Here is a 27,487-nt window from a genome sequence, read left to right as displayed (position 1 = left end):
CTATATAAGTGGATAAGACAGATCAGCTCAGTGGTCTGGGCTCAGTCCACAGGCACGGAGTTGAAGTCTGTGTTAGATCTTGAAGCTGGAGCAACACATATACTTTGCCCTTGTATCTGTATCTACAAAGCCTACAAGCTGTATGTATATATCAATGTCCTGTACTGTATTACTGAAGCCTTATATTCTGCAGCAGTAAACTATTTTGGACCTTAAGCTCCCTCTGTGTGGTGACTGGAACTGGGGGCAACTTCTGCTAGGTGGATATCTCACCCCAGATTCCCAACAAAAAATCACTTCAATTCTAGTGTTAGCATATGATCCAAATGCACTTGCTCACGTCCTATTTGATTTATATAGTATCTGAAGTATTGAACGGATGCCTACCTTTCCCTGCTAATATGAACTGAACAAGCTTAAGATAAATAGCTCATTTGTTGCAGTTCAGCAGGAAACAGATTGGTCAGGATGTTTAAGTGGACTTGATAAATGTCATTAGAAGAAGGGCAAAGAAATGAGGTTTAATCCAATGACGAGTGTTTTAAACTTGGCAGAATAGACATTTAGCCAATTTACAAGTGTTGAATACTGTTTGAAATGCCATATCACTAATGTTAACAGGGAGATCTTCATTAGCACAAGGACGGGGTAGGGGAAGGGCCACACTTCAAGAGGGCTGGCATAATCTGCAATTATTGATCCAGCATGTTTACCCTTTTCACATTTGTAGAAGTAGCATACTCAGGTTTGATAGTTGGGCTTATATTTTTAGTTCAATGCCTTTTTCAGTCCAGGAAATGGGAAGCATCTCTTAACACCGAGACCTCCAAATATTCAAAATAGCACAACAACACTCCCTATCATTAGCAGTAGGAATTTTTTGCCTGCTTAGCACTGATAAAACACCTGCCTAGCACTATTACCTGCCATCTCACCATGTTTAAAAGGGAAAGTATTGTGTTAGTCAGCGGCCACGTAGATTTACACTAAACCTGAAAGTATTTTCTTTTGGGTAGATCATTTCCAGTTCAACCAAAGTGGGCCATGGAGACTTGAGCTTAGTTAGAAAAGGCCTCCCGCCTCCTCCACCCTGTCCTTTCCTTTATTTCTTTAAGTTATCAGTCATTAGATAGAGACCAAAAATCGCAGCAGGAGACTTGTAAAATGGTTTTTGGGGATCCCTGGGGGCATTGCTTTCAGCCTTTTCATCAACCAACCTAGTCTCTATCATAAGTCTTATTTATAAGGAGGCTTTCAGGCAATTTCACACTGCTTTTCTCTGATGCAGCCCAAAAAAACATGTAAACCCAGGGGATTAGTAGCGACTTAGAGAGAAAATAGTGTAAAGTTATACCATGAAGTGAGCCCGTGCAGCTGGCTGGATGCACTTTCCCCCTGGGCTACTACCAGTGAGTGAAACCTATCTAAGTGGGTCCCCTCCCATCCTGCTGCTGTGCAGAATCCTTTGTGATATTGTGCTCTAGAATTGCTCCATCTCAGGAAGCAGTCAAGTCTTTAATGGATTGCAATGGAGAGAGAGAGGCAGGCACTGTCTAGGAATTGAAGTTTAAGTCCTTTCTTTCTTTCTTTCTTTCTTTCTTTCTTTCTTTCTTTCTTTCTTTCTTTCTTTCTTTCTTTCCAGCAGCAATTGGGCAACGCAAGTAAACAAACTGTTTGTTTGAGCTATGCCAGTTGGTAGTCCTCTTTGATTAAATTACTGACATGCTATAATATCCTAAAATGGGGAATAAATTATGGCATTAACCAGGGGGTCAAACTTGAGTCCCTTTTAACAACAACCAACAAAATTATACCAATTACATTGCTTTACAGCTAGGCCAGGCTGATAATTAATGAGACTGCAAATCACAGAGACTTAATTTTGAGAGCACATTTTCTCATTTATTTAATTTTGAGTACAACCAGCTGTCCAGTGCCTGACCTGCACATATTTCTGTACTTTATGTCTCATTCTTGCAAACTTAACCATCTCATAGCCATTCAGTCCAGCTTTTATGTTTAAATGATAATGGGCTTGCTAAGAGGGATGGGGAAAAAAAGAAAAGTAATTTTTGGAAATGCTTTAAGAGAACACACATGGGTAGGTGAAGATGACCAAACACAGAAATTTCAGTTCTTTCTCATGTTATAAATCCAGCATTCTGTTCCATGATAAGGCTGCTGGATTTTAAATACCCCTTATTCCTCTTCCCCCTAGTTATGCACGTGAGTGCATATGATGTCTGCTGCTAGATCCAGGTGACATGTTTATCAGGCATTCATCCTGATTCACTTGCTCAAAGCTTATGCAGAGCTTGGACTAGGTCTGGCCTTTAGTGAGCATTCATTTTTATTTGTTTGCAGGTCAATATTATAAGGCAATGAACATTCATCCTAATTTGCTTGTGCAGTGCTCATATGTCTTCCCATTAATCAGTCATTCATCCCACACTTTACAATGCATTTCACCCTCACTTTCCTAATTCTAAAAAAAAAAAAAAAAGTGGATCTGTTGTGCTAGGGCAACAGAGTGCTCGAATCCGTTTTAGTTGCACAAATTTACATTTCCAGCACAGTATGTACTTGAATTCCTTCTGTGAAATGCTGACAGTCTGGAGGTGACCTTCATCTGCCCATATTCATCTCCTTGTTACCTTTGGCTCTCGCTTTTGTGCCTTCCCTGCTTCCATTTGCCATTTCCTCCGCTGTTGTATCTGTGTTAGTCCTGTCGCAACAAAAGCAAGAAAGAGTGCAGTATTGAGACATCTATGCTAGTAAATGTATTGTAGAGTAATAGAAAAGAAACCTGCATGTACCAAATCAATTTGTTACTCTTTTCGGAGACACATGACTTCGGTGTTTGCCTCTCACTGTCACAATGTAGTCTATAAGCTCTCCAACCCAGACATCCGGTTTACTGTTTACGTTACTCTACTGTAATGCACCACCAACAATAGTGTTTGGACTGGCCCTACCATTAGATCGAGTGAGGTAGCCACTTCAGACAGCTGACTTGGGCCATACATTTTTTATTGGTTGTTTGAATGCCTACTGTGCTAGGGAAGGGAAGGAGGTACTTGTGGGATTTTCTGCCTCCAGTGCCAAAATAATGGGTGCTGCTTATCTCGCCCTTTCTGAACCACAGCCCACCCCATTTACCAGGGTCCCTAACCCTTGAGAGAGCTTTTTCAGAGAGGCTCAAGGGGAGCAGTGGGCAGGAAAGTCCCCTTCTACTCATGCCCTTCTGGATCAACCCAATTTTGTACTTTTCTATGGTTCTATGGTCCTTAAATACTTCTAACCCACTCCTTTGCACCCCTAGTTGCTTGCATCTCTTTTGTCAACGTTTGTGCTCCTTTTCGTTTTCCTAATTTGGATAAGACTTCCATTTTGCAAAGGAAGCCTTCCCTTTCCTTAACTTTGCACATTAACCACACAGACATCCTTTTGGATGTGATACCTTTCCTGCTCTGTGACATACATTATAGCAGAGCTTTTATCATTGTGATTTGGAATAATGCCCATACACACTTGAGAGATTTGACCCACTTGACATTACTTTGAACCCAACAGTCCTCTCATTGTTTTTGGAATTTTATCCGTTTCGAGTCAAGTGTGGCTCTGTTGGACGCTCTCAGCAATTTTATTTATTTCATTAAAAATAATAATGTCCACTTGAACTTGATAGCACTCCAGTTACAAAAATATCACACGGACCAAGTCCTGCTCATCACTTAAGATTAAGACTAGGGTCTGGCCAGTTCCATGACAAGGTGTTATTTAGAAACTTTACCTCTTTGTCATAACCAGAAGATGCACTTACTGCATCTATATGATGGCAATTGAAGTCGCCCAGTACTACAACTTCATCTCTTTTGGATACTTCCCTGATCTCATTCTCCATCTTGAGATCACACTGAGCATTTTTGGCCGGGGGAGGAAGAGTGCGCATATAATCCTGTCCTGTACTTTTAGGGGTTATTATTGCCCCCTACATTTGGGGGCGAAGTGGTTAAATACAGAGCAATGCAGGCACCAAATTAGGTTCTAAGTGGTTCTATTTCTGAGATTGCTCGTCAGCATGATTAAAGTGATAATAATTTCTATTTATCATTAATAATGCATTGGGAGGGGTGCGCTCGGCAAAAAGGTGGCTAATTTTTTTTTAATGACTCTGTTTTCAAGATGTACGCAGCTTTCCATGAAGCAATCTGCGGAACTTGTATGTAGGATGCAGCTGTGGAAGACTTTATTAACACCATGCAGGTGGGGCCTAATTTTAGTTCAGTCTCAAAGAGGGGGAATTGTTTCCCCTGTGATCGGCACAGCACCATAACATCAGCAAAGCTTGACAAGAAGTTGTTTACTTTACTGCATGTGCGTGTGTGCGTGTGCGCGCGCTTAAGGAGATTATACATGCCATTAATCAGGCAGTCTTTTTTATTATATTAATGGACCTAATGGAACAGTCTGTAACCTATGATACTCACATGTGGCACAAAGGCAATGCCATGGAAAATGTTCAGGAAATGAGCAGTGACTTCTAAATATAAGAGAGAAGGAGCTAATGAATGGGAGGAAGGAACATTGAGAAATACATCTGTTTGGCCATAAAAGACGCAGCACAGAATCAATCTAAGCTTTTAATGTTGATTCAAGCTACATATTGAATTGAGCTCCCTAGCTCTGGGTTTCCTTCAGTGAGCAGGCATTGGACCAGATGACCTATGAGGTCCTTTCAAAGTTGGCCGCTACCACAAAGCCACAAAGCTTGGTCTGTTAAGCCATACTGTGCTTGAGCTTCTGAATGGTGCTAGCAGGGGACAGTAGTCCATTGCAATGAATGAGGCAAAGGCCCACCAACCTCAGCCTTCCCTCAGCCAGCCTCTACCTGTCACTGGTCTTAGCTCCACCCATTCTGGGTCTCCCTGCCTTCCACTCTACCAAACCCAATGGGCAAGGGCAGCATGTCCCATTCTGCTGCTTGAGGCGAAATGAGAAGTGCCACCCTGCCTTGCTGCTGCAGCCACTGCTCCCACCACCAAACCTGCCACTGCACACTTTGCCTGTGCTGGATGGCTCCAATTCCAGACAAAATCGCACTGCCTTTGGGTGAGATCTTGCCTGAAATGGACACAATCTTGCCCAAAACTGTCACCAATGGCACTGCCACTTTGCCACCAGCACAGGTGCAGGGCAGACAGGGAGCCTGCAAGAATGCCACTAGGGGGAAGGTGTGTGTGTGTGTGTGTGTGTGTGTGTGTGTGCATGGAATACAATAAAAACCAGACCACTCTACAAACAAGAATAATAAAAAAGCAATAAATTAAAAAGTAAGAGAAGAGAAGAGAAGAGAAGAGAAGAGAAGAGAAAAGAGAAGAGAAGAGGGAATAACTATAAGGCCCTTTATATCATCTGTATCCTCTCACCTTACTTCTCAGCTTACTTCTTCCCCCAATCTCTCACCCTGGGAGACCCTTTCTACCCTGCAGGGACCACCCTGCTCCAACTGTCGCCTTCCTGTGTGTGTCCTCCTCAGTTCAAAGTAAAGGACTCTCCCCCGCCCCCATAACTTTTTAATGAAATGTTTTCAACATATAGTACAATAAAAACCAAACAGATCTACCTTGGGGGGGGGCTTCTGTCACCTGAGGCAGCGTCCTCACCCTGCCTAATGGCTAGGCAAGCTCAGCCAATGGGCACTGGCCACCGCTGCTCTTATGTATGAACCCAGGTGTTTTTTTTGTTTGCTTTTCCCTAACAAACTGACTTGCAAGCCAACAAGAAACTTTGGTTTAAGGCCAGCTAGTGTTTTAGTTTAAGGCTGGCTATGACCAACTAAACCCTTGTCCGTAGGTTCAGAGTTAACACTAAGCTAGCTCCTTTGTGGGTTGCACCTGGTCGCATGAGAAAAGGAGTTGGGAGTACTCATGCACAGTACGTCCAAATAAGCCAAACATCATGGCTTAGTTTTATGTGGCCTGCGGTTCTATGATTCATCACACAGAATGAAGTGGTAGCCTGGGATGGTTGAATTCCAGGCTTTTCCCACTTCATGCTACAGTATAGGGAGGTTTCTTTAAACACACACACACATTCGATTATTCAAAAATGCAAAACAACAAAAAAACACCTGCAGTCTCAAGTGGTAGCCCCCCTCAGTGCCCCCCCACCAGTGCCCGCTATGCTTTGAGTGATGGCAATGAGCACAACCAAACACTTCAATAATCAATCAATCAGTTTGCCAACCACAGTCCCATCCAGTGCATAGTGAAGTGTGTGGAGCTATTGGGGAAGAAACAATTCCTTCTTGCCCCCCTGTAGCAATCATTTAAAGCTCATGAGCTGCTCTTTGATTGATTACCTTTGCCTTAGTAATAAGAGTTTTACCAGGAGGGCAAAGGGAATGTTGCCCTTTAATCTTTGCCTCTTTAGTGAAGCAATGTAGGGATCTCCGCAGAATGCTACTCTTTCATTTCGCTTTTGACTTGGACTCTCAGGAGGAAATTAGCAAGGCTCATTTGAATTTACTTCAAGGAACAGCAGGGGTGTTTAGTTTACCTCATGCAACTGCTTCGTCAGAACCCAGAAAACTGACAGCACTCGGATGGGTAGGTGGCTTGTGAGTCTATGGCCAACTCACCTTCTCCCACACATCCAGGATTTGTGGGGTGAACTGAACTGCGGGAAGCACACCAAAAATATGTATGCGTTCTACAGTCTCAGCATGTTCCCTGCCCACTTGGTGTGTTTTATTTGGACACTTCCAGCTGTTAGCTGCCAGTACAGGCAAGCAAAGAGGGAAGAACCTCCCAGAAAATGGTACCTCGTGACTTTGGTGCTACAGTCTTTTTTTTTTTTTTAAATGACAGTAAGTTGGCCACCTATTCCAATCTGTCTGAAGCTAGGAGTAATCAACCCACAGTTGCAATTTTTGGGTGGGCAAATTCAGCTCCCTCAAAACTGTTTTATTTTGACGTTCTATTTGAATGGCATCTCTGAAGCAAACTATGCAGGTGGCTATTATAATCACACGCTCTGCTCTGATACCCGAACATGTGGCAAAATCTTCCGTACCACTTGGCAGGGTTGTACAGACAACCAAGCTATCCCAGCATGACAGATGTTACTCCAGAGTACATGTGGGCTCTGGTTCTATACATGCCGTGCCACTTTGCCCACCTCGTCCTCATGACATGCTTAGTATTCCCAGCAGTGAGCAATGATGCTCTCACATTGGGGAGCCTTGTTAGGCAGGCCTGATGTAGTATTGAAGTGACTTTTGAGACTGTGTGACTGGACTCCCAGGCCTTGCATTGTGGGAAAATGAAAATAGCTCTTTTCACTGATGCACTGGGAAGTCTGGTCACATGGTTCCAGTGCTTGCACCATGACTGTCTGCTGCCAGAGCCTAACACGCCCTTTGAAACCTTGTTCTGGCCTTGCTGTGAAGTATGCATTGCTTTGTATATCAGGAGTAGGCTTTTAGGATGGACTTTGTTGTTGTTGTTTTACTACAGTTATAAGATCTATCAACTGAATACTAGTACAGTGGTACCTCGGGTTACAAACACTTCAGGTTACAAACGCTTCAGGTTACAAACTCCACTAACCCAGAAATAGTACCTCGGGTTAAGAACATTGCTTCAGGATGAGAACAAAAACCGTGCTCCAGTGGTGTGGCGGCAGCAGGAGGCCCCATTAGCTAAAGTGGTGCTTCAGGTTAAGAACAGTTTCAGGTTAAGAACGGACCTCCAGAATGAATTAAGTTCTTAACCAGAGGTACCACTGTACAGAATACTGGATACTGGCTGGGAATGGAGACAAATGCAAAACTGTGGCTTAGAGGGTTAATTACCTATGTGTACACCAGGACAACTAGGGATGCAGGTGGCGCTGTGGGTTAAACCACAGAGCCTAGGGCTTGCTGATCAGAAGGTCGGCAGTTCGAATCCCTGCGACGGGGTGAGTTCCCGTTGCTCGGTCCCAGTTCCTGCCAACCTAGCAATTCGAAAGCACGTCAAAGTGCAAGTAGAGAAATAGGTACCGCTCCAGCAGGAAGGTAAACAGTGTTTCCATGTGCTGCTCTGATTTCGCCAGAAGCGGCTTTGTCATGCTGGCCACATGACCTGGAAGCTGTGCAACGGTTCCCTTGGCGAATAACACGAGATGAGCGCCGCAACCCCAGAGTCGGTCATGATTGGACCTAATGGTCAGGGGTCCCTTTACCTTTACCTTTACACCAGGACACCTAACCTATATCTATATATCTGTGTTACTACATACCCAAGATGACCTGCTTATATGCTTTCAAAACTACATCTAGGTTACTACACATCACTGATTCTAACAACCTAAATTAGAAAACAAAAGTCACTTTTGTTGTTGCTACTGTTAAACAATTGGAAGTCCGAGATCCTTGTCATTCTACTAGAAACCATATTTGCAATCTAGAAGGAGATTCCCATCTACCTTTCACCTAGCCCTGCTGTAGACCAGGTATCTTCAACCTTTTCAGATCCAGGGGCCACTTTTAACCCAAACATGCATTAGAGAGCCCGTTTCTTAATTCTTTACCTTATATTTGCATGGCGGTAGTGTTCCTGTTGTGACCCACCTTGGATCAGGCCGCAACCCACTAATGCATCCCAACCCCCACCTATTGAAGATAAGTGCCGTAGACCATTTCTAAGGATATGACTCATAGCCAGAAGTTACCTGAGCATAGCCTACAGAAAGAAGCATTGCAGGGCAAATGCCACTTGCTTTCCTTCGAGCTCATGCAGGTAGACCAAATGGGTTTGCTTTATTTTTGCCTTTGGGTGAAGATGACCAGCCTAACCTGTTGTCCCAGAGCTAAAAAGGTGCTATCTGCATTGGGAAGTATGTCCCCATTAGATCTAGTGGTGGATTTCTCTCCAAAGCAAGTACCAGGAGGAGTCATCTTCCTCAGGGCCATAACAGATGAAAGAGTTAAATCCCCTCTCTTGCCTGCTGGGATTCTGATAATTATACCACTACCATAGCTGCTGGTACTATTTACATTATATATATATATATATATATATATATATATATATATATATATATATATATATATATGCTGCATGTTAAGTGCAAATACACGTTGAACATCATATCTAGTTTGGCTGTAGTCCTGGAAATTGGGGCATTCGTCACTCCTAGAGAAACAAGCAGCAGCCCTATAACAAGTCTGAACAGGTCATGTAGCCTGAGAAGTAGTGCTGGTGATTTGATAGCATTCCTTTCTCCTTGGCTCAGATCAGACCCAGCGCTTGTTGAGGGATCTTTACAAATTCTTTTGAAAATGTCACTAATATGGGAGAACCCAGGAAGATTGATTAGGCGTTAACTGAATTTAAAAACACCAAAAGCTACAGGAGGATGAAAGCCAGCTTAATAAATATTTGTAGAATCATTCAAGTTTAATGGGAAATATTTTTCTTTACAGAATATTTTAAAAATGTTTTTGTTAATCTATTCTTCCTTTTGAAGAATGGATTAACAAATCTATTGTTAATCTATTCCCAAGAGAGACCCTCCCCAAGTCTATTAAAGGAGAGGAGATACATTCACTCTGTTTCCTTTGCGCCCAGTTCTGAAGGTGAGCTCCCCCCCCCTTTTTAGCTGTTCCATACGCTCATTGACATGCATGTGCACTGCGTGAGTCTATATATGTTACTGTAAAAAGTTGCTGATTCACTGGTTGCTTTGCATTCTTGAATTCTGGGAGCCAGCTGAGAGTTGCAGAGAGCAGAGTTCATGGATCCCTCTAGAAAAGCTAGAAGGACTTCACGGTTTAAACAACTGTGACTCTTGTTATTGCTTTAGGCCTCTGAGTGGCTGAATCCTAGCCAGAATAGAGTGTAGCTATGATCTTAATCATAAATAGCATCTCATTAAAACATCTTAACAAAACATCTTAAGAATTATTCAAGACTGTGCTGGGGAAGTGGGGAGGGCCAACAACTGCAGCCAAATTTGTGATCATCCGAATTTTGCTTGACCCAGCTCCCACTTTCCCTAACCATTGGGCTATGCTGACTGCTGCTGATAGACGTTGGAGTCCAAGAACATCTGGAGGGCAAGATCATCGTACAGATTCAATGAATTCTAAAGACTGGTTCACAAAAAGGTCATTTCTGGAAATATTCTAGCTAGTGCATTTTACCCCCAAGGCCCACGAGATGGCTGAAAACTACTGAGGCCTACCAGTCACAAAAGAACAGTAAAGGGGCAGATCTATTCACAAAGAGATGACAGGTGATGACAGAGGTTGGCATATTCAGCAGAAAATTACTGACTTCCCTTCCTACTGTTATCTAATCCCTCTCTGGAAATTGCCACAAAGTTTCGCTTGTGGCAAGGAGTTCCAGATCTCAGCTTTCCTCAAACTGAGAAGTGGCATTTGCTCTGGAGAAATTATGGGTGCGTGAGTGTAAATATAACAGATAAATATTTTGAATTCACTTTTTACAGTGACCTCTTCCACTGCCAATGTATATTGCAGCAAAATTAAAAATGAAATGCAGGCTTCCGTTGCAAAATTTCAAAATTCGAAATAATGTGTGTACTTATCCAGTCCCATTGAATTCACTGGGTCTTACATCTTTCAGCATAAAATGATTATACTTTCAGCATAATCATTTTGTTTTGATCTGAAAGAGAGAGAAACCAGGCCCTGCAGAAATGGCAAGAAATGAGGGGCTACATCCTAACTGACTATAAAGTTGCTGTGTATGCTGTAGGTCTTTTAGGACTTCTGAAAAAGAGGAAGAAATAGAATTCTCAGAATTCTCAGAAATAGAGTCCGCTTCTGAAAAAGAGGAAGAAATAGAATTCTCAGAAATAGAGTCCGCTTCCCAATGCTGCTAAGTAAGTTTCTTAACGCAGTTTCTTAATGCTGTTATCAGCTCCAAAAAATACTGTTTGGGAAGCACCCTCTCAGGCTGTGGACTTCTTAAATTCTATATTTCAACCCACACACAACCATTGGAGAGCTAGAGATTGCATGTTAGAAAGAGGACGGCCATCAGGCCATTACATTCCAGCTTAGTTTCAGTTACTGACTAACCTGGTAGAGTTTATTGCAAAAATACAAGCTTGAAGTTGGAAAGTCTTGAATCACTGGGCGAGGATGATACATAGGGAAGAACGACTCAGCATTAGTAACTGAAAAAGGCCACCTTTCCTCTAACAGAAACTGCAGAACTAGCTCGGCCACTGTGAACTAAGAGAAAGAAAACAGTATCCTGAAATATCATGTCAACAGCCTTTTCATAGACTAAAAATACTGAGAACTGTTCTACCCATAATACAGAATGAGGGGGCAGAATGAGGTGGTAGAATTCTGAAGTATACTATTTCAAAGTACAGGAGTGGGTTGGATTACCTCCAGGCGATGGCCCCATGATCACACCATGGCCTATTGGCCAATCAGAGATCGGATGTGTGATCGTGGGGGCATAAAAGGCGGCGATGTGTTTCTCAGGATTCACCTGGCTTTGCGATGCCCACCCACCCTGTATTTTAGGTGTCTGCTTTGGCTTTCGGTTGGTCATCTGTTTTGGAACAGGGGCTGGGTAGGATTTTTTTTCCATTTGGCAAATTGGCACAGGCCATTTGGTTTTCGCCTACCTCTTAGCAATCGTCACAACTTTTGTAAGGTTTGGCTGTTAGGCATTGGCTTATGTGGGGGAGGGGAGGCCATCACCTGCCCCTCCAGGTACAAGGGTATTCCAGTAACTGAATACACAGGTCTGGATCTTGTCCAAAGTCCACTTGCCAGGACCCAGTGGGAACCCCAGGGTGAGCTTCAGTTGGTTGCCATTGACGGAGCTCCCTTGTTCGGTTGTTTACCTTTCCAGACTTTCTGCAAGGTGGGCAGGAATCAGATACTGTATAGCTATTGCCAATGCCTAAGCCAATACCACTCACATTGCTGTAATCAATAAAGTTGTGGCCTAAAATTTTGCCCATTAACCTTAAACTAAAATTCTGTGTCAGTGTGTATTTATTTATTTATTTATCCTTAGGGGTGCGCCGGGGTCTTGACATGCTAACCTTGAGTTTTTGTTGTTAAAAGAAAAAAAGAAAAGAAAGTGGGGAAGCATTCAAAAATGACCCACGCACCAGTCTGAAGTGGTACAATTAAATAACTCTGCTCACTTGATTCTGCATTATCTGAGCAAGGATAAACCCATTGGCCATATAAGCTTTCCATAGAATCATAGGATTGTAGAGTGGGAAACTACCTCAAGGGTCATCTAGTCCAACCCCCTGCAATGCAGGAATCTCAACTAGATCATGCATCTCACCTAGATCAATAGACTGTGGAAGTCAAAACAACATTAAAACACAGGTACATTTTTAAAAATCATTGTTTAGCATTGTTAACATTCATTTTTTAATGTTCCGAACTCCCACAGGTGATTGTGCAATGGACAGGACAAATGGGAATGGCAGACAGTAACAGATCTGTGAGGGGGGGAAACGTGGGCTGTTACTTTCATAACTCTAAAGTTTCACTGAGCTCATTGACCTTAGCACTCTTTGATTTAGCTGGCTGTACTTAATCCAAGTCTGGGTACAAAGGCTGTAATCTTAAACACACTTAATCTGGAAAGACTAAATACTGTTTACGTTCACTGAACTTTCTTGTGCAAGTAAACATGCTTAGTACCATGCCTGTCCTGTACAATTTGTAGCCCACAAAGCTAAATCCATGCCCCCCACCCCCCACCCAGCAACATTTTGTGGTCTGCCAGGTACAGTACTTGAAAATTCCTGCTCCTGTTACTGTTACTCCTACAAAGGGAGTGAAATCTGGGTGGTTCACTGAGTATCTGATCACATCCTAATTATGTGCTAACTACTGGCAGTATTGCCTCTGAGGATGCCTCTAGGAATTGCAAGTGGGTTGGATGCTTTAGTGCTCATGTCCTGCTTGTAAGTTTCCCATAGGAAAATTGGTCACTGTAGAAACGGAATGCTGGACCAGATGGGCCTTTGATCTGATCCAGCAGAACTCTTCTTACGATCTTATGGTCGTGGCTGTTAAACTGTGGTTCAGACTGTGATTTGCTTGATAGGTCAACTGTTGGGCAGTGTAACTATGCAATTTTGTGCAATGTAAAAAAAATAGATGTGTTTGGATAATAATAGGTGGAAGGCGGTGTCAGCCGTAACCGTAGCCCAAGTCTCTGGTATTGATGTTGATTACAATGAGGGCTAGATTAACCGTAGGGTCTGGGGTAGCTGAGTTGGTAGAGCATGGTTCCCTTAATCTCAGAGTCATGAGTTCAAACCCCACGTCAGACAAAAGATTCTTGCATTGGAGTAGATCAGGCATAGGCAAACTCGGCCCTCCAGATGTTTTGGGACTACAACTCCCATCATCCCTAGCTAACAGGACCAGTGGTCTTCATCCTGCCCTGGAGCCTTGCTGGATTCTGCCATAGAAGCTGCTGAATTTATGAGGTGGATGCCCTCTAAAAAAATGCAAAGCTTGCTAGGATTTGTGGATGAACAGGGCTTTATAAACCTCATTATTGTTACTATTAAGAAGCAAATTGGTAATCACCTAGTGGATGAAGTAAATTCTTGCATCCTCTAGCAGGCAACCAGACTTGCCATATCTGGTTAGAGAAATGGGACAAGAAAGAAGCAAAGCATATAGACCTCTAATTAACTGACTAATTTTTCATACAGGAGCAACACACTCTCCCCCTTTTCCCTACACATTATTTAAGAATGTTTTTTTGTTGATGGAGACAAATGGAGATGTCTTCCTAAAACAGCTCATTAAAGCGAGTGTTTGGAGTGCAGTGTCTGCACACTTATACTAATGAATGAGATTTTTCAACTCTGAAACTCCCAGAAGGACTATCAAACATGCATGGCCTCTTACATGCATGTATATGCTCAAACACACACATAGAGGGGGGAAAGCAGGAAAGCTGAGCCATCCATTAGTTTTGAGCTCCCCACCCCTCTTTTTCTTAGCCAGAAAGCCCTGGCTACAAGTGTAAAAATGCATGCTGCCTTTGTCATAGCAACACAGACTCCATAGCAATGCTGGTTCCCAGCTGCCACAAACTGGCTTGAAATGTGGTGGCTGAACTGATGGTCCATTGAGCATTGGCTGGTGATCCGCAAACAGTTTATTAGCTACATGCCCAGCTTGCCTTTGTTTCAACTTGTTAATATGCATTAAACAGGGGATTTCAAATGAATGGTCCTTGGCATGAGTGGTCCCAATTGTGGGATATGTTTTTCAATGCAGGCTTCTTCTTTTTTAAGTGACAGGTACATATGAGATTATAATGTTGCATATGTAAATATATTAATAAGAACAGCTTTCTTAAATCAGATTCTGTTAGGAGAGACTATAATATTGTGGTCTTATGTATCAGAACACCTTGCCTACAAAGGTCCGTATAGTTAAAGCTATGGTTTTCCCGGTAGTGATGTATGGAAGTGAGAGCTGGACCATAAAGAAGGCTGATCGCCGAAGAATTGATGCTTTTGAATTATGGTGCTGGAGGAGACTCTTGAGAGTCCCATGGACTGCAAGAAGATCAAACCTATCCATTCTTAAGGAAATCAGCCCTGAGTGCTCCCTGGAAGGATGGATCCTTAAGCTGAGGCTCCAATACTTTGGCCACCTCATGAGAAGAGAAGAATCCTTGGAAAAGATCCTGATGTTGGGAAAGATTGAGGGCACTAGGAGAAGGGGACGACAGAGGACGAAATGGTTGGACAGTGTTCTCGAAGCTACGAACATGAGTTTGACCAAACTGCGGGAGGCAGTGCAAGACAGGAGTGCCTGGCGTGCTATGGTCCATGGGGTCACGAAGAGTCGGACACGACTAAACGACTAAACAACAACAACAATGTATCAGAAAGAAGTCCTATCAATTCCAGTGGGCCTTAGTCTTATATCAGTGTGTATAGGATTGCTGCCTTAATTATACGCCACATTAAATGCATAGGAGTCACCATCACCAAAATCTTATTGACATAATTATTCCAAGCTCGGAGTCGGCAAATTTATGGGGGATAGATGCATTTAGTGCATTTAGCTCAGATATTCAAGCTCAGCTTAGGATGTCAATATCCTTCAGGCTTCCAGTACCTTGGTGTGAATGGTTGGGGATATTTCATTATTGATCTGCAGAGTCCAGTGCTAGCTCCCTGAAAAGTTATTATACTGGAATTATTATATTGTTAGTTTAGCACAGCAAAAGGGCTCTGCGGTCCAAATGGTCTTGAGCAGGCATCCCCAAACTTCGGCCCTCCAGATGTTTTGGACTACAATTCCCATCTTCCCCAACCACTGGTCCTGTTAGCTAGGGATCATGGGAGTTGTAGGCCAAAACATCTGGAGGGCCGCAGTTTGGGGATGCCTGGTCTTGAGGGTCTTGCATCACTGTAAAGCCCACTTCCACATTAACATTTCCTTCCTTTTATAGTTCAGCATTACAGGGACAGTTCATTCACTTATGCTAACCAGTGGAATTAGCTACTTGAATTCAAGTTCTCACCTCCTAAATGGCCTCAGGATCTGGTGTTCTTAGGACTCCTGAGATGGTGAGGAAGGAATCCATTTTTCTTTCTTTGCAGTGGTTGCTATCAAGAGTGCCTGTTGTTTCATGGATCTAGCCATAAGGTGCTTCCATTTGAGACATTTAATGTGGACAGGCCCAGGAAGAAGGGTTGGCCTCACTGGGCATTTGTCTATGGCGTGAGGGCCCACTTTTCCTCCCTTTACTGCAAGGACGGGGAACCTTGGGCCCTCCAGATGTTGTAGGACTCCAACTCCCAACAGACCCAGCCAGCATTCCTAATGATCAAGGGTGATGGGAGTTGAAGTCCAACAAGATCTGGCAGGTTCCCCATTCCTGCCTTACTGTGAGGAAGGCCTGTGTCAGGAGCAGTGAAAAGACTACTCTAGGTGCTGCTGGTGATGTCCGCCATTTTATGTCTCTGGTGCCCTAACTGTTTGGCACACCAGTATGGCAAAGAATGTTCTCTGGCCCGATATCTTAGTCAAATGAAGCAGCAATCTGTTTGCTCCGCCAACCCAAACTCTTTGTGGTTGAATTGTGGGAGATGTGCTTTTAGAAAAGGAAAGCTATTTGGTAGGAACAGAAAGGTGGGGATTGGGAGAGAATGAAAGAGAGAGAGAGAGAGAGAGAGAGAGAGAGAGAGAGAGAGAGAGAGAGAGAGAGAGAGAGAGAGTTCTAATTAACATTGAAATTGTCAGAGACTAATTGTATGTTAGCACCAAATAAACATTCCATTGTAGTTGCTTCTTTTTTGCAGCAAGTTTTGTGTAATCTGTAATCAGATGTAGACGGGTATCCATTGGAACAATGTATAGTAATTTGTTTACATTGTTATTTCAGATAATTACAAAGCAAACACACAGAAATAGCTTGTTTCTTTCTCTGCAACACAAAGCAGCATCAAATTAAAACACACACACACAACCAAGCAACAGCAACTGCACCACCAAGAGCCAGCTTCAGCTTGTTCTGTAAAATATCGCCTTATTTACAGTTGTTTCCTATTAGCATTGCTAAGAATGCTGGGGACATAAAGTGTCACATTGAATGTAGGCTGATGACTTCATATGATGGCAACGGCTAAGGATATGACCAGTTTGCAGTCACAAAGAAATCAGCTCTAATTAATGTGAGTGCCAGGTCTGTGTATAATTACGCAGCATGAGAGTTTGCATGCAAATACCGAAATGCTGATTGTTCAAATCTTTGCACTTGCTCATTAATACGTTGGGACTAAGTAATGCTGGCATGAAAGCAGGGTATAGCACTCATACAGCCTGCCAGCTAATTTGTATTATACTATAGTTAGCAAACAGAAGTCAGATGCTTCTGTATTTTAATAGAATTTGCACAAAGCATACAGTGCATCATTTTCTTTGGTGGCATCTCACGGTTGGCTTCCCTGCCTGCTTTGCTACAAACTTCCAGTGAAAAGGGGATGCAAAGTTTTCAAGAAGTTGTTGGAAGGGTTTGGGGCCAGGTTTTTGTTGTTTCTGTTTTTGGAGTAGGGGAGGCTTGAGAAAGGGAGAGAGAAAGTGCATTACTGGGGAAAGCAATGCAGTTGACAGGAATAGGTGCCAGGAGCAGGTCTGCAACAACTCACACTCTTTATTCAAAGAAACAAGACAGCCCAGGAGGCCAGGCCTAATGAGCACAACAGGTCCTCCTAGAACAGGCATAGGCAAACTCAGCCTTCCAGATGTTTTGGGACTACAACTCCCATGATTCCTAGCTAACAGGACCAGTGGTCAGGGATGATGGGAGTTGTAGTCCCCAAACACCTGGAGGGTCGGGTTTGCCTATGCCTGTCCTAGAGATTGCTGCTATGAGACAGTTGTGAGGACTGGAAGTCCCCACCTTCCCACAGCTCCCTAAGCCCCCCCCCCCGTCCTTCCCAAGCAATCTGAGGCTCCGTCATCTTCATATATCTTTGGGTTCTGCTGGGAGACTAGCAGGGAGGGGAGCTAATTGTAGCAGGAGTGGGAACATAGGGTTGTTGTGTGGATTAAAATGAGGAAGGGGAGAGCCCTGAATGCCAGCTTGAGCTTCCTGGATGAAAAGGTGGGAAAGAGATGTAAATAAATAACTGCCACATGAAGTGGAGTGGCCACAACTCTAGGTGATCTACATCTGTGTGGGGTAGGCTCAACTGTGTGTTTTGGTAGCTGCCTTCGGATGCATGTTTGTAACATCCTCTTAGCCCATCTGATTGTGAACATAAGGTAAAAGACTAATAGGTAGCTTAGGATAGAGGCGATTCTTTAAAAATCATGCTCTAAGCACTATAATAGTGGCTAGCAGGGTATGTGTGTGTTTGTGTGTGTTTGCATTTAGGATCACTTTAGGAAGAAAGTGATCCTGAAAAATCCACCCTGAGCCAAGGAAAATCTTGAATAAGCAGAGCTGTGCACGTCACATAGCTGGAGTTTGGTGTGCTAGCTTTCATAGATTTAAAATCCAGCTAGAATTGTTTCTGTTCTTCAGTCATGCACTCATTATTTAAATGGAGGTTGTATTCACAAATTAAGAGTCAAGTAAGCAGGACAAAGCAGTGCTCTGGTGCAGTGCACCCACACAGAACCATAATCACCAACCTGTTTTGGTGCCTCCTTTGGGCCCACAGAAGTAACTCACAGCATTTAATACCCCACAAGCTTGGGTAAGCTAGGAGATGTTACAGTTCCTTTGTTTGTGTGCATTATCCAAAAGGGCTCCCCATCCAGAAAGGGCTTCACATGCAGAACCCAAGTATCTCTGGGCACAGTGTGCCATATTTTAGCTCACTATTTCAGCCCCATTGAAATAAAGTACCAAAGGATTCTTTATTGTGAGGGATTCTGCCCAGAGGCTACAATTTTTGATCCCACTGAGTGAAAGAACCCAAAGGAACTGTTTGCTCAGCAATATATTCTAAGAATCCATGGTGAGAATTGTCTGGGACTTTGTTCTGCAGACTAGGCTTCAGTAGTATGCTAAATAATTACTGGGAGCAGAGGCAGAACATACATGGGATTTAAAAATATATATGATTGTGACTATTATTATTATTACTATTATTATTACTATTATTATTACTATTACTATGCCACCACTGTGTATATGAAAGATTACAGAGCAATGCAAACAAAGACACTATTATTACCCATAATATGTGCATGTTGCCCCTGCTTGTGGTGAAAGCAATAGTGCCAGCTCCTGGGGGCCGAGGCACTGTGCCTCCCCAAACTTTTTGGAAGGGGATCCCTGCCTGAGTGTTCAGAGGGCCCCATTGCAATGTCAGGACACCATGCGGTATTGCGAGCATGACGTCAGGACATTGTGTGGTGTTGCACGTTGACCCCTTCAATCCTCCAGAGAAGGTGGCGGCTCTAGGTGGAAGAGATGATGTTGCAGTGACATTTTCAACACTGCAGTATTGTATAGAGCATGCACTGCTCTGGTTGTAGGTGGAGCCACATATGTATGTCCTCTTCCTTCCCAATGAAAGGTTAAGAGATACCGTGTTTCCCCTTTTTTAATACGTAGTCATAAAGTAAGCCATGGCAGGGTTTTTATGCATTCGCGAAATATAAGACATACCCCGAAAATAAGACGTACCTTCTTGCTTTCCTTTAGAGCCTCGAGAGGCTTGAAACCAGTTGGGAGGGGGTGCATGAATTGAGCGCGTCACCAGGCGAGCCACGCTGGGAGCCTTCCCGCTCTTCCCAGGACTTTTTTCCCACTTGGGCCGAGCGCCCGGACGGGAAAACCCCTTGGCGTCGGGAGCCCTGCTGGCCCCTTCCGCGCCGCCGGAATGTTGTGGGGCCGCATGGCCCGAAGCAGAGCGGCGGCGGGTGACAGGCAGCGGCAGGAGCCGCGCCGCCGAAAAGTTCTGGGGCCGCATGGCCCGAAGGAGAGCGGCGGCGGGTGACAGGCGGCGGGAGGAGCCACGCCGCCGAAACATTCTGGGGCCGCATGGTCCGAAGGAGAGCGGCGGCGGGTGACAGGCGGCGGGAGGAGCCGCGCCGCCGAAACATTCTGGGGCCGCATGGTCCGAAGGAGAGCGGCGGCGGGTGACAGGCAGCGGGAGGAGCCGCTCCGCCGAAAAGTTCTGGGGCAGCATGGTCCGAAGGAGAGCGGCGGCGGGTGACAGGCGGCGGGAGGAGCCACGCCGCCGAAACATTCTGGGGCCGCATGGTCCGAAGGAGAGCGGCGGCGGGTGACAGGCAGCGGGAGGAGCCGCTCCGCCGAAAAGTTCTGGGGCCGCATGGTCCGAAGGAGAGCGGCGGCGGGTGACAGGCGGCGGGAGGAGCCACGCCGCCGAAACATTCTGGGGCCGCATGGTCCGAAGGAGAGCGGCGGCGGGTGACAGGCAGCGGGAGGAGCCGCTCCGCCGAAAAGTTCTGGGGCCGCATGGTCCGAAGGAGAGCGGCGGCGGGTGACAGGCGGCGGGAGGAGTCGTGCTGCCGAAAAGTTCTGGGGCCGCATGGCCCGAAGGAGAGCGGCGGCGGGTGACAGGCGGCGGGAGGAGCCACGCCGCCGAAACATTCTGGGGCCGCATGGCCCGAAGGAGAGCGGCAGCGGGTGACAGGCAGCGGGAGGAGCCGCTCCGCCGAAAAGTTCTGGGGCCGCATGGTCCGAAGGAGAGCGGCGGCGGGTGACAGGCGGCGGGAGGAGTCGTGCTGCCGAAAAGTTCTGGGGCCGCATGGCCCGAAGGAGAGCGGCGGCGGGTGACAGGCGGCGGGAGGAGCCACGCCGCCGAAACATTCTGGGGCCGCATGGTCCGAAGGAGAGCGGCGGCGGGTGACAGGCGGCGGGAGGAGCCGCGCCGCCGAAACATTCTGGGGCCGCATGGTCCGAAGGAGAGCGGCGGCGGGTGACAGGCAGCGGGAGGAGCCGCTCCGCCGAAAAGTTCTGGGGCCGCATGGTCCGAAGGAGAGCGGCGGCGGGTGACAGGCGGCGGGAGGAGCCGCGCCGCCGAAAAGTTCTGGGGCCGCATGGTCCGAAGGAGAGCGGCGGCGGGTGACAGGCGGCGGGAGGAGTCGTGCTGCCGAAACGTTCTGGGGCCGCATGGCCCGAAGCAGAGCGGCGGCGGGTGACAGGCGGCGGGAGGAGCCACGCCGCCGAAACGTTCTGGGGCCGCATGGCCCAAGGCAGAGCGGCGGTGGGAGGAAGCGGGAAGTAAAGGGCAGAGCCGGGCAAAAGAGCTCAACACTTGCGTGTTGGTTCGCCCTGGTTCCCGCAGGCCCCTTTCTGGCAGAAAAATGGCAGGGGCAACCGTGGTGGTGGCAGCATTAACGGCGCCAGGAGGAGGCGGTGGATGCAGTCCAAGGCAAGGCGCTGCTCCGCTCGCCACCTGGCTCAGCTCGTTGCTGCGGGCGGCTTGTGTGAGTGGGTTTCTCGTGTCTGGGTCAGCACGCCTGAAAGGGAAGGAGGGGAGCCAAAGAGGGAGAAAGCAGGGCGGGAGAAAAGCCTTTCCTCTTTCCTGCCTTCATTTGTAGCGCTGCTTTCTTAAAGCAGTGTACAGTTCTTACTAGTCGTAAGGAGGTACTTACAGTAATAATAATAAAAAGACACACACACACACCCGAAAATAAGCCATAGGCTTATTTTCTTGAGTAAAATTAATATAAGACGGTGTCTTAAAATGTGGGAAACACGGTACTTAGAATGCCACACCTTGCTGTTAAATGTTTAAAGCAGTGCATGTGGTTGGACTAGATGGCTCTCGGGGTACCTTCCAACTCTACAATTCTATAACTCTATGACCGGTTTTTTGTGAGGAAAAGCCAAGTGGGAGCCAGAGCTGGTGGTGGGCAGAGCTAGAGTCAGAAGTAAGCAGGATCTCCCCCTTTCTGCCATCCTCTCCTTCCTTCCTTCCTTCCTTCCTTCCTTCCTTCCTTCCTTCCTTCCTTCCTTCCTTCCTTCTGACAGGGCTGGGCCAAAAGGGGATCTTCAGGCACCATTGACTGACTGCAACTGCTGAAAATCAATTTCTGGTTGGGGTCGTCAAAGCACAGTGCACTAAGCTTTGGAAGTGGTGACAATCAGTTGATTGTCCGAGCTTACAAAGCACTGTGCTGCTCGTGATAAGCTTTGGGTTTGTGCACTCCTTTTCCTCCTCCAGCTGTCCACTCCTTCGCACACACCCTGGTTCACCTCATCATGCTTTGCCCCTGGACTTCTGCCAATACATCACTTGCCACTCACGGCTGCTCCTTTTCTTTTCCATTCCTCCCCACTGCCCCCTCCCCCAGTCAGCACCACCCCTGATGGTGCATACCGTAGTTGCCTCTTCTACTGCCAAGAAAGATGCTACAGATTGGATGAGATCAGGCCATGGCCGGATCTGGCCCATGGCCCAGGGGTTCCCTGCCCCACATTTGAAAGGATGTAACACTCGGTTACTTGAGAAACAGTACATAATCTCAACAGGAAAAACAATGAAATATTTGGAAAACAGAAGAGCACTAAGTATGAAGTAAAGCTGAAACAATGGCTTTGGTGGAGAAAAAACAGCTTCTCCATTTAGAGGAGAGATGCCAAGTGTTTCTGGAGTTATATATCCCATTTGTTCGCAAATGTTTTCATTCATTTTTTGTTTGTTCGTTTCAAATAACCCTATTACATTTTATTCTTAAATGATACAATATGGAACTAACTTTTTGCAGGCATCTGATCTAAACAACTTTTAAAAGCTGTGGTCCACAAATTGACATTTTCAGCTTTCAAGCATTTTACTTCACTAAACAACATAACTTGTAAACTTTCATTCATACATTCCCCTTTTGGCCTCATAAATCATCATAATAAACCATAACAGTTGGAGAGGCACAGCTCCTTGGCTGTTCAGAACTTGACAATTCCTTTTGATCTATGAAGACCAGGTGCCTTGCATTGCAATTTCATTCTATCTAGATCTGATGTCTGCAGTCTTGCACTCTTGTTCTCTGCTTGTGATCTTAAGCACACTGGCAGAGTAAAGCAATATGGATCTACTCAGAAAGAAGCCCCATTGAACTCAATTGGACTTGTTCCCAGTCTCGCACTGCAATTCTGCAACACTTAGTTGGGAGTAAACCCCATTGAACTCAGTGGGATTTCCATCTAAGAAATCATGATGACCTCAGTTCAATGGGACTTACATCTAGGAAATCATGCTCAGCTGTTAATCAGACATAAATGCTGTTTAAATTTGTTTGATTTGCTTCTAAGTAAATGTGTTTAGGATTCAGCTGCCAAACTCAATAGATGAGGTGACCAGATGTCTTGCATTATGACTTCATTCTATCTATATCTGAGGCCGAGATCTTGAGTCTCTCCAGATCTATCTGTGTGCCCGGCTATCTATCTATCTATCTATCTATCTATCTATCTATCTATCTATCTATCTATCATCTATCTATCTATCTATGTATCTATCTCTCTCTCTCTATCTCTCTATCTATCTATCATCTATCTATCTATATCTATCTATCTATCTATCTATCTATCTATCTATCTATCTATCTATCTATCTATCTATCATCATCTATTGTGAGTTTAGGTGGACCCACAGATTGCTTAGAGCAGGTTTCCTTAAACTCGGCCCTCCAGATGTTTTGAGACTACAATTCCCATCATCCCTGACCACTGGTCCTGCTAGCTAGGGATCATGGGAGTTGTAGACCAAAAACATCTGGAGGGCCGAGTTTGAGGAAGCCTGGCTTAGAGACTCATCTCCCACCTGATGGCTCACTACTTCAGTCAAATTCAGTGAAGGCTGGTCAATGAGGGTGAATGGGGCACAGGCCCACTAAGCTCAGTTTGCCCTCAACCACCTGCTTTCTTCCTTACATCTGGTCCTGGGGTGGCACTGCCTGTCAGCTTCCTTCTCCTTAGTCTTGCTGTTGCCCTTGCTGTTGGCCTCCCTGCTTTCTGCTCCACCAGGCTCAGCGGTCACCAGCCACCACTGATAAAATGATTGAGTTGGATTCACATTGTTAGTTGAACTTAGTTCCCATTGAATTCAATGAAACAGGTCAGCTAGCTTCACGTGGAACTCCTTGTCTTCTAAACCAGTATTTTGACTCTCAACATAAGAAACTTAGAAAAGAATACTCAAATGATTCCTTGTAATCTGTGGTTTGCTTCACATGTTATACATGTGTGTTTTAGGTGTACACCCATGCATATTTTTTCAAGTGTACAAAAAAAGTCAAGTGTGAATGCTACAAACAGGGTTTTTTAAAGTCCTGTTCTCTAAGTGTGTCCTTGGTGGTAGTGTAGGGTTGATCACTATGTAATGTGAAAGAACGCACAATGTTACAGTTAAGATAAAAAATGTTGATGCTCCAAAATGTTCTGTTTCTCTACCCTCATAGCAGTATAACCACAATGGAGATAATCCACATTTCAGATGGATTCTGTGCCCAGTTGTTCCCCAGGGCCACTGTGGATCCTTTTAGCTCTTTGAATCCAGTTATCCAATCATGTATTTCTTATCCCAGTGAAGTTTAAGCTGTAAAGTTAAGGATTTATTTTTCCTACAAGCAACTGAGTAGTGATATCCTTTGTGGAGTGTTGACTCCATTCCTTCAAGGAAGTGCTAGGCAAATTATGCAGCTTACTGGAGTTTAATACATGAAAAGCTCTTGATAGGGGATGTTCGCACATCACTAATAACTTAGAGAGCTGTGAGCTCTTTGACTGAAGTGTTACATCAAAATCCCATGCACCAGAGAAAGTCATTGTAACATAGAAATCCTTAGTCACACAAGTGACCAAATGTTTTTTTAAATAAAAAAAAATGTATTAAATCAGCTAACCGCCTGCCCTCTTCATTATTTTGCTGACTTGAAAACTGCTAAGTGTTTTGTATCCATTCCATTATCTCCAAAAAGCAAGGGCTGTAGTGGAATTTACATAAAAATCCAGCTGGAGAAGGGAGACTTTACTGCACAGCCAGCCCTCCCTCATAATCCAATCTTCCCCAATGCAGTTGGCCTGGCAGTTGCCAAACTCAAACAGCGGGGATCTCCTTTGTTCAGAAAAGTATGAATTTGAGCTTTAAAATGAGCAGAAGTCTTTCTATTACTCTGGACACTTCCTCTTGCTGAGTTTACATGAGACGTCTAGCAGGAGGTGTTATTAAAGCGCTGCAGAAATTAGCCCCCAAAAAACCAATTATCTTGGTTTAGCTTGGGAAAGGGACACAGAAAGGCTGGTGTGTTTTTTCAAAAAAATTAAATAAAATGAACATTTGAATTTTCATTATTGAGAATCCATGGGACACCATGCTGCCTTCAGAATGTTATGTTATTAACCCTTTCTTCAAAGAGGCTTTAATATGTATTCTTAATCAGTGTTGAATTCTGTTTTGAGGAACATCAATGGCAGGTATGGGGAGGGGGAAAACCAGCTCCCTTATTTCTTTCAGCGTCATTCATTTGAAAGCATATTTGTGATTATTTTGAAACAGTCGTTCAAAGCTTCTGCTAGTTTTACTTCTGGTTGTGAACTTCACGGGGAGTTCCACCCACATCTTATGCTCAATACTTAGACAAGGTGCTTTCAGCATGGCGGAACAGTGTGTAAAACCAGAACTTTGGCTACAGTGGATGAAATGCTATCACAGCAAGAACAAAACAGTAGGTTAGATAGGTACGGTGTCTAAGCGAGGAGTGGCTAAAGTGCTCCCCTCCAAATGTTCCAACTTCCATCAGTCCCAGCCAGCATGGCCAATGACCAGGGATGATGGCAGTTGTTGTTCAGCAACGTCTAGAAGGCACCACCTTGGCTAGACCAGGTCAATGTGCATGCCGGCACCATTAGCTATAACAAGGGCAGATTAGTGTTGGGTGGGCATGTGACACTAGTCTTCTGGGTTTGTTTTCATATGGATCTGTTTTCTTGCTCCTTGAGTTCTAGAGATGGAAGTTCTAGAGGTGAGTTCTGGAGATGAAACTCTCCTGGCAATCCCATCAAATGGTCCTATTCGGTGGTAGCCCCTAGGTTACCAAGTTGTCTGTGGCAGATATAGGAGCTAGGGAGCTGTTTAAATGAACAGTTAATACTTTCCTACTGCCTTATTATGATGTTGCCGTTTTTTGTTTGCTGCTTCTTGGTTTTAATCGGTCCCTGCTGCAGTGTTTTACTGTTATTGCTACAATTCTATTGGTATTTTGATTTCTTACTGTAATTGGATTATAGAAGATCTGTTAAATAGCAGGCAATAAATTGCCAACTGATATAAAATTAAAATTAGCTTGTAGAGCTGCAGCTTTAGACAGGACATAAATGGAAATAATAAGCAGAGGTGTCTGGATCAGAATGGTGTGCCATCTACCCCAGTGTCCTGTCTCTGACACTAGGTAGTATAGATATTTAAGGGGAAATGTACAACATTCAAAAACAATGGAGCAGGAAAATATTTCATTCCGCTTCTACCGGTAGCAACCTCACAGCCTGCTATGAGCCAGTGACTGGTGTCACTACATTTAGGAACATTTGCTGCAAATCAGGTGATCTAAATACCCTATAAATATTGCTCGCTTGTAGCCATAGGGTATGGCAAAGGTGGAGTCCTCTGCATCCCACTGAACATGTCTGCTGGGTGTTTTGTGGATCAGTCTGCTCACATCCAGCCCAACGCGGTTATCCCAGTGCCAGGCAGGGTACAGTCTGAGCCAGGGGTGTCTTTAAAACCATTATTGCTTGGATCTGTTGTGGTGCATACCATTTTCAAATGCTGATAGGGATCTCTCGACAATGCACGCAGTGATATGCCTATTGGATCTATGCCCTTCGAAATAGTATGAGCTAGTAGAGAGAAGCTCATGGCTGTCCTTAATGCTGAAAGGGAGGGTGACTGTTCCTGTCACCGAAAGATCCATGCTTGCCATCCAGGCAAATTTTGGTTAGTTCCCAACGTCTCTGGTTTTGGTTTCTGACATCCCTTTTATTTGGCTGCATTCCTTGCTTTAGGCAACTAGGATAACAGTGTTGGAGCCATTCTACAAGAGCTTCCAGCCTGATTCTTGGTACCACGACAGCCTTAATGACTTTGCAGTAATAGCCCCCTCTTAGAAACTTCTCCCACAACAACATCCCCACCTGAGACCACCTCTGCCTATCTTTTAAAGAAGACTGCAAAAAGTTCCTTTTCCAGAACGCTTAACATTCACATTAGTCATTTAGGCAGGGAAATGTCTCCCTTACCTATCGCTTTGTTGTTGAACAAAACTACAACAAGCTATTCATCGCGCACACGGAAAAGAACAGACAGGCACAGTCCACCACTGAAAAGTACAATGCATTCCAAGACTTTTGATGCCTTTCATCTTTCCAGTGCTCTCAAAGAGATATTAGATTCTGGGGAGAAAAGCATTAACTGCATAGACGCGAATGGCTGGGGCCCTGAAAAAGCTGATGATGTGGACACAGTGTTAATGAGCTGCGAGAGAACCAAAAGCCCTGCCAGATTTTATATTGCAATACGAGGAAAAATGAGAAAGCAGCATGATGGCCAGATGTAGGGAAGTAGGATCATGAGGCAAATAAAATATTCAGATGGACTGTTAGAAACATGCCTGCAGCAAAATGCACTCCATCCAAAACATATATATATATATATATATATATATATATATATATATATATATATATATATATCCCTGTATGATTATTCCTATAGTAAATACAGGATAATTACCGCAGGTCTTTTTAACCTTTTGGATAGTCTGGAGTATGATTCCCCAGGAAGGATTCCTCCTGCACAGCACCCACTGAATATAAGATGTAGCTCCCATCCTTTCCAATAGGATTTCGGCTGGAACACTTCCAAGGGGATTGTGCCATAGGAGTTTAGCCCCTCCCCTTGGGGTTCCCTGGGCTTCTGCTTTAGCTCTGTGGTGCAAAACTGGAAGGACGAGAAAAGG

The 27,487-nt window shown here is 44.7% G+C and overlaps 1 long non-coding RNA gene across 3 annotated transcripts in view; it reads right to left on the bottom strand.

Annotated features, from left to right (window-relative positions):
• Positions 1 to 114: 114 nt before the first annotated feature.
• LOC118088973 (uncharacterized) overlaps positions 115 to 27,487 on the bottom strand; it is a 59,198-nt gene continuing 31,825 nt past the window's right edge. For 2 of the 3 annotated variants that reach the window (XR_009557882.1, XR_004693070.2), the window contains one exon: positions 1,921 to 2,725. This is a non-coding gene — a long non-coding RNA (uncharacterized LOC118088973). Of the gene's footprint in view, positions 1,736 to 1,920; positions 2,726 to 27,487 lie in introns of those variants that run through there. The other variant, XR_004693071.2, reaches the window with a different exon arrangement.

Source organism: Zootoca vivipara, chromosome 7 (assembly GCF_963506605.1).
Source record: "Zootoca vivipara chromosome 7, rZooViv1.1, whole genome shotgun sequence".
NCBI lineage: Eukaryota > Metazoa > Chordata > Lepidosauria > Squamata > Lacertidae > Zootoca > Zootoca vivipara.
This window is presented reverse-complemented; position numbering and strand designations above follow the sequence as displayed.